We start from the raw sequence: 15,474 nt of genomic DNA, 5'->3' as shown, positions 1-15,474 counted from the left end.
CTAGCAGAAAAGGAAATATATTCAGATAAAAACTAGATTGAACCGTTCTGAGAAACTTCTTTGTGATGTGTGCATTCTACTCACAGGGTTGAACCTTCCTTTTGCTAGAAGAGTTTTGAAACTCTCTTTTTGTGGAATCTGCAAATGGATATTTGTAGCGCTTTGAAGCCTGTGGTGGAAAAGGAAACATCTTCACATAAAAACTAGATAGAAGCATTCTCAGAAACTTCTTTGAGATGCGCGCATTCAACTCACAGAGTTGAAGCTTCATTTTGATACAGCTCTTTTGAAACACTCTTTCAGTAGGATCTGCAAGTGGATATTTGGACTGCTAAGAGGCCAACACTAGAAAAGGAAATATCTTCACATAAAAACTAGATGGGAGCACTCTCAGAAACTTCCCTGTGCTTTATGCATTCAAGTCACAGAGAGGAACCTTTCTTTTGAAAGCGCAGTTTTGAAACACTCTTTTTGTAGAATTTGCTAGTGGACGTTTGGAGCGATTTGAGGCCTATGCTGGAAAACGAAATATCTTCCCATAAAAACTGGACAGAAGCGTTCTCAGAAACTTCTTTGTGATGAGTGCATTCAACTCACACACTTGAACCTTCATTTTGAAAGAGCAGTTTTGAAACAGTCTTTTTGTAGAATATGCAAGTGGATATTTTGAGCGTCTTGAGGCCTTTACTGGGAAATGAAATATCTTCACCTGAAAACTACACAGAAGCAGTCTCAGAAACTTATTTGTGATGTGTGCATTCAACTCACAGAGTTGAACCTGCCTTTTGATATAGCAGTTTGGAAACAGCCTTTTTGTAAAATCTGCAAGTGGATATTTGGAGCTATTTGAGGCCTATGCTGCAAAAGGAAATATCTTCACAGAAACCCTAGACAGTCTCAGGAACTTCTGCATGATGAGTGCATTCAACTCACGGACTTGAATCTTCCTTTTGATAGAACAGTTTTGAAACACTCCTTTTGTAGAAACTGCAAGTGTTTATTTGGAGCTCTTTGAGGCCTATGATGGAAAAGGAAATTCTTCACAGAAAAACGAGACAGAAGCATTCTCAGAAACTTCTGTGTGATGAGTGCATTCAACTCACACACTTGAAATTTCCTTTTGATAGAGCAGTTTTGAAGCACTCTTTTGGTAGCATCTGTAAGTGAATATTTGGAGGGCTTTTATGCCAATGCTGGAAAACGAAATATCATCACATAAAATCTAGGCAGAAGCATTCTCACAAACTTCTTCGTGATGAGTGCATTCAACTCACAGAGTTGAACGTTCCGTTTGATAGAAGAGTTTTGAAGGACTTCTTTTGTAGGATCTGCAGCTGTTTATTTGGAGGGCTTTGAGGCCTATGTTGGAAAAGGAAATATCTTCACATAAAAACTAGACAGAAGCATTCTCAGAAACCTCCCTGTGTTTCTGCATTCAACTCACATAGTTGAACGTTCCTTTTGATAGAACAGTTTTGAAAATCTCTTTTCCTAGAATCTGCAAGTCGACATTTGGAACGCTTTGAGGCCTATGCTGGAAAAGGAAATGTCTTCACATAAAAACTAGATAGAAGCATTCTCAGAAACTTCTCTGTGATGTGTGCATTCAACTCACAGAGTTGAAGCTTCCTTTTGATATAGCTGTTTTGAAACACTCTTTTAGTAGAATCTTCAAGTGGATATTTGGAGTGTTAAGAGGCCAACAGTGGAAAAGGAAATATCTTCACATAAAAACTAGGTGGAAGCATTCTCAGAAACTTCCCTTTACTTTATGCATTTAAGTCACGGAGAAGAACCTTCCTTTTCAAAGCGCAGTTTTGAAACACTTGTTTTGTAGAATTTGCTAGCGGATGTTTGGAGTGATTTGAGTCCTATGCTGGAAAACGAAATATCTTCCCATAAAAACTAGATAGAAGCATTCTCAGAAACTTCTTTGTGATGAGTGCATTCAACTCACAGACTTCAACCTTCATTTTGAAAGAGCAGTTTTGAAACAGTCTTTTTGTAGAATATGCAAGTGGATATTTTGAGCGTCTTGAGGCCTTTACTGGGAAATGAAATATCTTCACCTGAAAACTACACAGAACCATTCTCAGAAACTTATTTGTGATGTGTGCATTCAACTCACAGAGTTGAACCTGCCTTTTGATACAGCAGTTTGGAAACAGCCTTTTTGTAAAATCTGCAAGTGGATAATTGGAGCTATTTCAGGCCTATGCTGCAAAAGGAAATATCTTCACAGAAACCCTAGACAGTCTCAGGAACTTCTGTGTGATGAGTGCATTCAACTCACGGACTTGAATCTTCCTTTTGATAGAACAGTTTTGAAACACTCCTTTTGTAGAAACTGCAAGTGTTTATTTGGAGCTCTTTGAAGCCTATGATGGAAAAGGAAATTCTTCACAGAAAAACGAGACAGAAGCATTCTCAGAAACTTCTGTGTGATGAGTGCATTCAACTCACACACTTGAAATTTCCTTTTGATAGAGCAGTTTTGAAACACTCTTTTGGTAGCATCTGTAAGTGGATATTTGGAGGGCTTTTATGCCAATGCTGATAAATGAAATATCATCACATAAAATCTAGGCAGAAGCATTCTCACAAACCTCTTTGTGATGAGTGCATTCAACTCACAGAGTTGAAAGTTACATTTGATAGAACAGTTTTGAAAGACTTCTTTTGTAGGATCTACAGCTGTTTATTTGGAGGGCTTTGAGGCCTATGTTGGAAAAGGAAATATCTTCACATAAAAACTAGACAGAAGCATTCTCAGAAACCTCCCTGTGTTTCTGCATTCAACTCACATAGTTGAACGTTCCTTTTGATAGAAAGGTTTTGAAAATCTCTTTTCCTAGAATCTGCAAGTCGACATTTGGAACGCTTTGAGGCCTATGCTGGAAAAGGAAATGTCTTCATGTAAAAACTAGATAGAAGCATTCTCAGAAACTTCTCTGTGATGTGCACACTCAACTCACAGAGTTGAAGCCTCCTTTTTATATAGCTGTTTTGAAACACTCTTTTAGTAGAATCTTCAAGTGGACATTTGTAGTGTTAAGAGGCCAACACTGGAAAAGGAAATATCTTCACATAAAAACTAGGTGGAAGCATTCTAAGAAACTTCCCTTTGCTTTATGCATTTAAGTCACGGAGAGAAACCTTCCTTTTGAAAGCGCAGTTTTGAAACACTCGTTTTGTAGAATTTGCTAGTGGTTGTTTGGAGCGATTTGAGGCCTATGCTGGAAAACGAAATATCTTCCCATAAAAACTAGACAGAAGGATTATCAGAAACTTCTTTGTGATGAGTGCATTCAACTCACAGACTTGAACCTTCATTTTGAAAGAGCAGTTTTGAAACACTCTTTTTGTAGAATCTGCAAGTGGATTTTCTGAGCGTTTTGAGGCTTTTGCTGGGAAATGAAATAGCGTCACCTGAAAACTACACAGAAGCATTCTCAGAAACTTGTTTTTGATGTGTGCATTCAACTCATAGAGTTAAACCTGCCTTTTGATAGAGCAGTTTGGAAACAGCCTTTTTTTAAAATCTGCAAGTGGATATTTGGAGCGATTTGAGGCCTATGCTGCAAAAGGAAATATCTTCACAGAAACCCTAGACAGAAGCATTCTCAGGAACTTTTGTGTGATGAGTGCATTCAACTCACGGACTTGAACCTTCCTTCTGATAGAACAGTTATGAAACACTCCTTTTGTAGAATCTGAAAGTGTTTATTTGGAGCGCTTTGAGGCCTATGATGGAAAAGGAAATATCTTCCCACCAAAACGAGACAGAAGCATTCTCAGAAACTTCTGTGTGATGAGTGCATTCAGTTCACACACTTGAACTTTCCTTTTGATATAGTAGTTTTGAAACACTCTTTTTGTAGCATCTGTAAGTGGATATTTGGACATCTTTTATGCCAATGCTGGAAAACTAAATATTATCACATAAAAACTAGGCAGAAGCATTCTCAGAAACTTCTTCCTGATGAGTGCATTCAACTCACAGACTTGAACGTTCCTTTTGATAGAACAGTTTTGAAACACTCCTTTTGTACGATCTGCAGCTGTTTATTTGGAGCGTTTTGAGGCCTATGTTGGAAAAGGAAATGTCTTCACAGAAAAACTAGACAGAAGCATTCTCAGAAACTTTCCTGTGCTTTCTGCATTCAACCCACATAGTTGAACCTTCCTTTTGATAGAACAGTTTTGAAAATCTGTTTTCATAGAATCTGTAAGTCGACATTTGGAACGGTTTGAGGCCTATGCTGGAAAAGGAAATATCTTCACATAAAAACTAGATAGAAGCATTCCCAGAAACTTCTTTGTGATGTGCACATTCAACTCACAAGGTTGAAGCTTCCTTTTGATATAGCTGTTTTGAAACACTCTTTTAGTAGAATCTTCAAGTGGATATTTGGAGTGTTAAGAGGCCAACACTGGAAAAGGAAATATCTTCACATAAAAACTAGACGGAAGCATTCTCAGAAACTTCCCTGTGCTTTATACATTCAAGTCACAGAGAGGAACCTTCCTTATGAAAGCACAGTTTTGAAACACTCTTTTTGTAGAATTTGCTAGTGGATGTTTGGAGCGATTTGAGGCCTATGCTGGAAAACAAAATATCTTCCCATAAAAACTAGACAGAAGTATTCTCAGAAAGTTCTTTATGCTGTGTGCATTCAACTCACAGAGTTGAACCTGCCTTTTGATAGAGTAGTTTGGAGACAGCCTTTTTGTAATATCTGCAAGTAGATATTTGGAGTGATTTGAGACCTATGCTGCAAAAAGCAATATCTTCACATAAACCCTAGATAGATAGAAGCATTCTCAGAAACTTCTTTGTCATTTGGGGATTGAACTCACAGAGTTGGACCTTCCTTTTCATAGAGCAGTTCTGCAACACTCTTGTTGTGGAAACTGCAAGTGGACATTTGGTGCGTTTGCTGCATCTAGAGGAAAAGCAAATACATTCAGATGAAAACCATATAGATTTGTTCTGAGAAACTTTTTTGATGTGTGCATTCTACTCACGGAGTTGAAGCTTCCTTTTGATATAGCTGTTTTGAAACACTTTTTGTGGAGTCTGCAAGTGGATATTGGGAGGGCTTTGAAGCCTATGCTGGAAAGGGAAATATCTTAACATAAAAACTAGATAGAAGCATTCCCAGAAATTTCTTTGCAATGTGTGGATTAAACTCACAGAGTTGAAGCTTCTTTTTGATATAGCTGTTTTGAAACACTCTTTTAGTAGAATCTTCAAGTGGATATTTGGAGTGTTAAGAGGCCAACACTGGAAAAGGAAATATCTTCACATAAAAACTAGACAGAAGAATTCTCAGAAACTTCCCTGTGCTTTATGCACTCAAGTCACAGAGAGGAACCTTCCCTTTGAAAGTGCAGTTTTGAAACACTCTTTTGGTAGAATTTGCTAGTGGATGTTTGGAGCGATTTGAGGCCTATGCTGGGAAACGAAATAGCTTCCCATAAAAACTAGACAGAAGGATTATCAGAAACTTCTTTGTGCTGTGTGCATTCAACTCACAGACTTGAACCTTCATTTTGAAAGAGCAGTTGTGAAACACTCTTTTTGTAGAATCTGCAAGTCTACATTTTGAGCGTTTTGAGGCCTTTGCTGGGAAATGAAATATCTTCACGTGAAAACTACACAGAAGCATTCTGAGAAACTTCTTTGTGATGTGTGCATTCAACTCACAGAGATGAACCTGCCTTTTGATAGAGCAGTTTGGAAAAAGCCTTTTTGTAAAATCTGCAAGTGGATATTTGGAGCGATTTGAGGCCTATGCTGCAAAAGGAAATATCTTCGCAGAAACCCTAGACAGAAGCCTTCTCAGGAACTTCTGTGTGATGAGTGCATTCAACTCACAGACTTGAACCTTCCTTTTGATATAACAGTTTTGAAACACTCCTTTTGTAGTATCTGCAAGTGTTTATTTGGAGTGCTTTGAGGCCTATGATGGAAGAGGAAATATCTTCATATTAAAACGAGACAGAAGCATTCTCAGAAACTTCTGTGTGATGAGTGCATTCAACTCACACACTTGAACTTTCCTTTTGATAGGGCAGTTTTGTAACACTCTTTTAGTAGCATCTGTAAATGGATATTTGGAGAGATTTTTTGCCATTTCTGGAAAACGAAATATCATCACATAAAAACTAGACAGAAGAATTCTCAGAAACTTCTTCCTGATGATTGCATTCAACTCACAGACTTGAACGTTCGTTTTGATAGAACAGTTTTGAAACACTCCTTTTGCAGGATTTGCAACTGTTTATTTGGAGCATTTTGAGGCCTATGTTGGAAAAGGTAATATCTTCACGTTAAAACTAGACAGAAGCATTCTCAGAAACTTCCCTGTGCTTTCTGCATTCAAATCACATAGTTGAACCTTCCTTTTGATACAACAGTTGTGAAACAATCTTTTCGTAGAATCTGCAAGTCGACATTTGGAACGTTTTGAAGCCTAAGCTGGAAAAGGAAATATCTTCACATAAAAACTAGATGGAAGCATTCTCAGAAACGTCTTTGTGATGTGCCCATTCAACTCACAGAGTTGAAGCTTCCTTTTGATATAGCTGTTTTGAAACACTCTTTTAGTAGAATCTTCAAGTGGATATTTGGAGAGCTAAGAGGCCAACACTGGAAAAGGAAATATCTTCACATAAAAACTAGACAGATACATTCTCAGAAACTTCCCTGTGTTTACGCATTCAAGTCACAGAGAGGAACCTTCCCATTGAAAGCGCAGTTTTGAAACACTCTTCTTGTAGAATTTGCTAGTGGATGTTTGGAGCGATTTGAGTCCTATGCTGGAAAACGAAATTTCTTCCCATAAAAACTAGACAGAAGCATTCTTAGAAACTTCTTTGTGATGAGTGCATTCAACTCACAGACTTGAACCTTCATTTTGAAAGAGCAGTTTTGAAACACTCTTTTTGTAGAATCTGCAAGTGGATATTCTGAGCGTTTTGAGGTCTTTGCTGGGAAACGAAATAGCTTCACCTGAAAACTACACAGAAGCATTCTCAGAAACTTGTTTTTGATGTGTGCATTCAACTCATAGAGTTAAACCTGCCTTTTGATAGAGCAGTTTGGAAACAGCCTTTTTTTAAAATCTGCAAGTGGATATTTGGAGCGATTTGAGGCCTATGCTGCAAAAGGAAATATCTTCACAGAAACCCTAGACAGAAGCATTCTCAGGAACTTTTGTGTGATGAGTGCATTCAACTCACGGACTTGAACCTTCCTTCTGATAGAACAGTTATGAAACACTCCTTTTGTAGAATCTGCAAGTGTTTATTTGGAGCACTTTGAGGCCTAGGAGGGAAAAGGAAATATCTTCACATTAAAAACGAGACAGAAGCATTCTTAGAAACTTCTGTGTGATCAGTGCATTCAACTCACACACTTGAACTTTCCTTTTGATAGAGCAGTTTTGAAACACTCTTTTAGTAGCATCTGTAAGTGGATATTTGGAGGGCTTTTATGCCAATGCTGGAAAACTAAATATTATCACATAAAAACTAGGCAGAAGCATTTTCAGAAACTTCTTCGTGATGAGTGCATTCAACTCACAAAGTTGAACATTCCTTTTGATAGAACAGTTTTGAAACACTCCTTTTGTAGGATCTGCAACTGTTTATTTGGAGCGCCTTGAGGCCTATGTTGGAAAAGGAAATATCTTCACTTAAAAACCAGACAGAAGCATTCTCAGAGACTTCCCTGTGCTTTCTGCATTCATCCCACATAGTTGAACCTTCCTTTTGATAGAACAGTTTTGAAAATCTCTTTTCGTACATTCTGCAAGTTGACATTTGGAACGCTTTGAGGCCTATGCTGGAAAAGGAAATATCTTCACATAAAAACTAGATAGAAGCATTCTCAGAAACTTCTTTGTGATGTGCGCATTCAACTCGCAGAGTTGCAGCTTCCTTTCGATATAGCTGTTTTGAAACACTCTTTCAGTAGAATCTGCAAGTGGATATTCAGAGGGCTAAGAGGCCAACACTGGAAAAGGAAATATCTTCACATAAAAACTATACGGAAGCATTCTCAGGAACTTCCCTGTGCTTTCTGCATTCAAGTCACAGAGAGGAACCTTCCTTTTGAAAGCGCAGTTTTGAAATACTCTTTTTGTAGAATTTGGTAGTGGATGTTTGGAGCGATTTGAGGCCTATGCTGGAAAACGAAATATCTTCCCATAGAAACTAGATAGAAGCACTCTCAGAAACTTATTTGTGCTGTGTGCATTCAACTCACGGAGTTGAACCTGCCTTTTGATAGAGTAGTTTGGAGACAGCCTTTTTGTAAAATCTGCAAGTGGATATTTGGAGCGATTTGAGAACTCTGGTGCAAAAGAAATATCTCCACATAAACCCTAGAAAGAAGCATTCTCAGAAACTTCTTTGTCATTTGGGGATGGAAGTCAAAGGGTTGAACCTTCCCTTTCATAGAGCAGTTTTGCAACACTCTTGTTGTGGAAACTGCAAGTGGTTATTTGGTGCGATTGTGGCATCCAGTGGAAAATGAAATACATTCAGATGAAAACTAGATAGAACCGTTCTCAGAAACTCCTTTATGATGTGTGCATTCTACTCACAGAGTTGAACCTTCGTTTTGATAGAACAGTTTTGAAACACTCTTTTTGTGGAGTCTGCAAGTGGATATTTGGAGCGCTTTGAAGCCTATGCTGGAAAGGGAAACATCTTCACATAAAAACTAGATAGAAGCATTCTCAGAAACTTCTTTGAGATGTGCGCATTCAACTCACAGAGTTGAAGCTTCCTTTTGATATAGTTGTCTTGAAACACTCTTTCAGGAGCATCTGCATGGGGATATTTGGAGTGCTAAGAGGCCAACACTGGAAAAGGAAATATCTTGACATAAAAACTAGAAGGAAGCATTCTCAGAAACTTCCCTATGCTTTATGCATTCAAGTCACAGAGCGGAACCTTCCTTTTGAAAGCACAGTTTTGAAACACTCTTTTTGTGGAACTTGCTAGTGGATGTTTGAAGCGATTTGAGGCCTATGCTGGAAAACGAAATAGCTTCCCATAAAAACTAGAGAGAAGCATTCTCAGAAAGTTCTTTGGGATAAGTGCATTCAACTCACAGACTTGAACCTTCATTTTGAAAGAGCAATTTGAAACACTCTTTTTGTAGAATCTGCAAGTGGATATTTTGAGCGTTTTGAGGCCTTTGCTGGGAAATGAAATATCTTCACCTGAAAAGTAAACAGAAGCATTCTCAGAAATTTCTTTGTGATGTGTGCATTCAACTCACAGAGTTGAACCTGCCTTTTCATAGAGCAGTTTGGGAACAGCGTTTTTGTAAAATCTGCAAGTGGATATTTGGAGCGATTTGAGGCCTATGCTGCAAAAGGAAATATCTTCACAGAAACCCTAGTCAGAAGCATGCTCAGGAACTTGTGTGTGATGAGTACATTCAACGCACGGACTTGAACCTTCGTTTTGATAGAACAGTTTTGAAACACTGCTTTTGTAGAATCTGCAAGTGTTTATTTGGAGCGCTTTCAGGCCTATGTGGGAAAGGGAAATATCTTCACATGAAAACTAGACAGAAGCATTCTCAGAGACTTCCCTTTGCTTTCTGCATTCAACCCACATAGCTGAACCTTCCTTTTGATAGAACAGTTTTGGAAATCTCTTTTCATAGAATTTGGAAGTCAACATTTGGAACGCTTTGAGGCCTATGCTGGAAAAGGAAATATCTTCACATAAAAACTAGGTAGAAGCATTCTCAGAAACTTCTTGGTGATGTGCGCATTCAACTCACAGAGTTGAAGCTTTCTTTTGATATAGCTGTTTTGAAACACTCTTTCAGTAGAATCTGCAAGTGGATATTTGGAGTGCTAAGAGGCCAACACTAGAAAAGGAAATATCTTCACATAAAAACTAGACGGAAGCATTATCAGAAACTTCCCTGGCTTTATGCATTCAAGTCACAGAGAGGAACCATCCTTTTGAAAGCGCAGTTTTGAAACACTCTTTTTGTTGAATTTGCTAGTAAATGTTTGGAGCGATTTGAGGCCTATGCTGGAAAACGAAATATCTTCCCTTAAAAACTAGACAGAAGCATTCTCAGAAACTTGTTTGTGAATTGTGCATTCAACTCACAGAATTGAACCTGCGTTTTGATAGAGTAGTTTGGAAACAGCCTTTTTGAAATTCTGCAAGTGGGTAATTTGAGCGATATGAGACCTATGTTGCAAAAGGAAATATCTCCACATAAACCCTAGACAGAAGCATTCTCAGAAACTTCTTTGTCATTTGGGGATTGAACTCATAGAGTTGAACCTTTCTTTTCATAGAGCAGTGCTGCAACACTCTTGTTGTGGAAACTGCAAGTGGATATTTGGTGTGATTGCGGCATCTAGTGGAAAAGGAAATACATTCAGGTGAAATCTAGATAGAACCATTCTCAGAAACTTCTTTGTAATATGTGCATCCTACTCACAGTGTTGAACCTTCCTTTTGATAGAACAGTTTTGAAACACTCTTTTTGTGGAGTCTGCAAGTGGATATTTGGAGCGATTTGGAGTGTATGCTGGAAAAGGAAACATCTTCACATAAAAACTAGATAGAAGAATTCTCAGAAACTTCTTTGGATGTGCGCATTCAACTCACAGATTTCAAGCTTCCTTTTGATATAGCTGTTTTGAAACACTCTTTCAGTAGAATCTGCAAGTGGATATTTGGAGGGCTAAGAGGCCAGCACTGGAAAAGGAAATATCTTCACATAAAAACTAGACGGAAGCATTCTTAGAAACATCCCTGTGCTGTATGCATTCAAGTCACTGAGAGGAACCTTCCTTTTGAAAGCGGAGTTTTGAAACACTCTTTTTGTAGTATTTTCTAGTGGGTGTTTGGAGCGATTTAAGGCCTATGCTGGAAAACGAAATATCTTCCCATAAAAACTAGACAGAAGCATTCTCAGAACCTTCTGTGTGATGAGTGCATTCAACTCACACCCTTGAACTTTCCTTTTGATAGAGCAGTTTTGAAACACTCTTTAGGTAGCATCTGAAAGTCCATATTTGGAGGGATCTTATGGCAATTATGGAAAACGAAATATCATCACATAAAAACTAGGCAGAAGCATTATCAGAAACTTCTTCATGCTGAGTGCATTCAACTCACAGAGTTGAAAGTTCCTTTCGATAGAACAGTTTGAAACACTCCTTTTGCAGGATCTGCAAATGTTTATTTTTAGAGCTTTGAGGCCTATGTTTGAAAAGGAAATGTCTTCCCATAAAAACTACACAGAAGCATTGTCAGGAACTTCTTTGTGATGAGCACATTCAACTCACACACTTGAACCTTCATTTTGAAAGAGCAGTTGTGAAACACTCTTTTTGTAGAATCTGCAAGTGGATATTATGAGCGATTTGAGGCCTTTGCTGTGAAATGAAATATCTTCACCTGAAAACTACACAGAAGCATTCTCAGAAACTTCTTTGTGATGTGTGCATTCAACTCACAGAGTTGAACCTGCCTTTTGATAGAGCAGTTTGGAAACAGCCTTTTGTAAATTCTGCAAGTGGATATTTGGAGTGATTTGAGGCCTATGCTGCAAAAGGAAATATCTTCACAGAAACCCTAGACAGAAGCATTCTCAGGAACTTCTGTGTGATGAGTGCATTCAACTCACGGACTTGAACCTTCCTTTTGATAGAACAGTTTTGAAACACTCCTTTTGTAGGATCTGCAAGTGTTTATTTGGAGCTCTTTGAGGCCTATGATGGAAAAGGATATATCTTCACATAAAAACGAGATAGAAGCATTCTCAGAACCTTCTGTGTGATGAGTGCATGCAACTCACACAGTTGAACTTTCCTTTTGATAGAGCAGTTTTGAAACACTCTTTTAGTAGCATCTGTAAGTCGATATTTGGAGGGCTCTTATGCCAATGCTGGAAAACGTAATATCATCACATAAAAACTAGGCAGAAGCATTATCAGAAACTTCTTCATGATGAGTGCATTCAACTCACAGAGTTGAACGTTCCTTTCGATAGAACAGTTTGAAACACTCCTTTTGTAGGATCTGCAAATGTTTATTTGGAGCGCTTTGAGGCCTATGTTGGAAAAGGAAATATCTTCACATAAAAACTAGATAGAAGTATTCTCAGAGACTTCCCTGTGCTTTCTGCATTCAACCCACATAGTTGAACCTTCCTTTTGGTAGAACAGTTTTGAAAATCTCTTTTCGTAGAATCTGCAAGTCAACATTTGGAACGCTTTGAGGCCTATGCTGGAAAAGGAAATATCTTCACATAAAAACTAGATAGAAGCATTCTCAGAATCATCTTTGTGATGTGCGCATTCAACACACAGAGTTCAAGCTTCCTTTTGATATAGCTGTTTTGAAACACTCTTTCAGTAGAATCTGCAAGTGGATATTTGGAGTGCTAAGATTTCAACACTGGAAAAGGAAGTATCTTCACATAAAAACTAGACAGAAACATTCTTAGAAACTTCTTAGTGGAGAGTTCATTCAACTCACAGAGTTGAACGTTCCTTTTGATAGAACAGTTTTGAAATACTCCTTTTGTAGGATCTGCAACTGTTTATTTGGAGGGCTTTGAGGACTATGTTGGAAAATGAAATATCTTCACAGAAAAACTAGACAGAAGCATTCTCAGAAACTTCCCTGTGCTTTCTGCATTCAACCCTCATAGTTGAACATTCCTTTTGATAGAACAGTTTTGAAAATCTCTTTTCGTAGAATCTGCAAGTCGACATTTGGAACGCTTTGAGGTCTACGCCTGAAAAGGAAATATCTTTACATAAAAACTAGATAGAAGCATTCTCAGAAACTTCCCTGTGCTTTATGCATTCAAGTCACAGAAAGGAACCTTCCTTTTGAAAGCACAGTTCTGAAACACTCTTTTTGTAGTATTTGCTACTGGAAGTTTTGAGGAATGTGAGGTCTATGCTGTAAAACGAAATATCTTCCCATAAAAACTAGACAGAAGCATTCTCAGAAACTTCTTTGTGATGAGTGCATTCAACTCACAAACTTTAACATTCCTTTTGAAATAGCAGTTTTGAAAACACTCTTTTTGTAGAATCTGCAAGTGGATATTTTGAGCATTTTAATGCCTTTGCTGGGAAATGAAATATCTTCACCTGAAAACTAGACAGAAGCATTCTCAGAAACTTCTTTGTGATGTGCGCATTCAACTGATGGAGTTGAAGCTTCCTTTTGAAATAGCTGTTTTGAAACACTCTTTCAGTAGGATCTGCAACTGTATATATGGAGTGTTAAGAGGCCAACACTGGAAAAGGAAATATCTTCACATAAAAACTAGATGGAAGCATTCTCAGAAACTTCCCTGTACTTTTTGCATTCAAGTCACAGAGAGGAAGCTTCCTTTTGAAAGCGCAGTTTTGAAACACTCCTTTTCCAACATAGGCCTCAAAGAGCTCTAAATAAACACTTGCAAATTCTACAAAAAGAGTGTAGAGTGGATTGGAAATTCCAATCCATTCCATTCCATTGCATTGTACTCACAGAGTTGAACCTTCCCTTTGATAGAACAGTTTAGAAACACTCTTTTTGAAAAATCTGCAAGTGTTTATTTGAAGCGCTTTGATTCCTATGTTTGAAAAGGAAATATCTTCCCATGAAAACTAGACCGAAGCATTCTCAGAAACTTCTTTGTGACGAGTGCATTCTACTCACAGAGTTGAACCTTCCTTTGATAGAACACTTTTGAAACACTCTTTTTGTAGAATCTGCAATGGGATATTTGAGCGCTTTGATGCCTATGTTGGAAAAGGAAATTTCTTCCAATAATAACTAGACTGAAGCATTCTCAAAAACTTCTTTGTGATGAGTGCATTCTTCTCACAGAGTTGAACCTTCCTTTTGACAGAACAGTTTTGAAACACTGTTTTTGGAGATTCCGCAAGTGTTTATTTGGAGCGCTTTGAGGCCTATGCTGGAAAAGGAATTATCTTCACATAAATACTAGACAGAAGCATTCTCAGAAACTTTTTCTGATGTGCACATTCTACTCACCGTGTTGAACCTTCCTTTTGGTAGAGCAGTTTTGAAACACTCTTTTTCTAGAATATGCAAGAGGATATTTGGAGTGTTAGGGGGCCCACACTGGAAAAGGAAATATCTTCCCATAAAAACTAGACAGAAGCATTCTCAGAAACTTCTTTGTGATGAGTGCATTCAACTTACAGACTTTAACTTTCCTTTTGAAAGAGCAGTTTTGAAACACTCTTTTTGTAGAATCTGCAGGTGGATATTTTGTGTGCTTTGAGGCCTAAGCAGCAAAAGGAAATATCTTCAGGTAAAAACTAGACAGAAACATTCTCCAAAACCTCTTTGTGGTGTGTGCATTCAAAAAACAAAGTAGGACCTTCCTTTTGATAGTGCAGTTTTGAAACACCCTTTTTGTAGAATCTGCAAGTCGATATTTGGAGAGATTTGAGGCCTATGCTGAAAAAGGGGATATCTTCACCTAAAAACTAGATAGAAGCATTCTCAGAAACTTCTCTGTGCTTTATGCGTTCAACATACAGACTTGAAACTTCCTTCTGAAAGAGCAGATTTGAAACACTGTTTTTGTAGAGACTGCAAGTGGATATTTGGAGTGCTTTGAGGCCTATGCTGGAAAAAGAAATATCCTCACATAAAAACTAGACAAAAGCATTCTCTGAAACTTGTTATGATGAATGCATTCAGCTCACAGAGTTGAACCTTCCTTTTGAAGGAACAGTTTCGAAACACCCTTTTTGTAGAATCTGCAAGTGGATATTTGGAGAGATTTGAGGCCTATGCTGGAAAAGGGGATATCTTCACATAAAAACTAGATGGAAGCATTGTCAGACACTTCTCTGGGACGAGTGCATTCAACTCACAGAGTTCAACCTTCCTTTTTGTAGAACAGTTATTAAACACTCTCTTTGTAGAATCTACAAGGGATCATTTGGAGCATATTGAGGCCTATGCTGGGAAAAGAAGTATCTTCCCATAAAAAAATAAGCTGAATCATTCTGAGATACTTTTTTGTGATGAGTGCATTCGACTCACAGACTTGAAACTTCTTTTTGATAGAGCAGTTTTGAAACACTCTTTTTGTAGAATCTGCAAGTGGATATTTGGAGCACTTTGAGGCCTATGATGGAAAAGGAAATATCTTCACATAAAACTAGACAGAAGCATTCACAGAAATTTCTGTGTGATGAGTGCATTCAATTCAAAGAGTTGAACGTTCCTTTTGATAGAACAGTTTGGAAACACTCTTTTTGTCAAATCTGCAAGTGGATATTTGGAGCGCTTTGAGGCCTATGCTGGAAAAGAAAATATCTTCACATAAAAACAAGACGGAAGCATTCTCAGACACTTCTCTGTAATGTGTGCATTCAACTCACAGATTTCAACCTTCCTTTTGATACAACAGTTTTGAATCACTCTCTT

This window comes from Pongo pygmaeus, chromosome 13, assembly GCF_028885625.2.
Source record: "Pongo pygmaeus isolate AG05252 chromosome 13, NHGRI_mPonPyg2-v2.0_pri, whole genome shotgun sequence".
Taxonomy (NCBI): Eukaryota; Metazoa; Chordata; class Mammalia; order Primates; family Hominidae; genus Pongo; species Pongo pygmaeus.
This window is presented reverse-complemented; position numbering follows the sequence as displayed.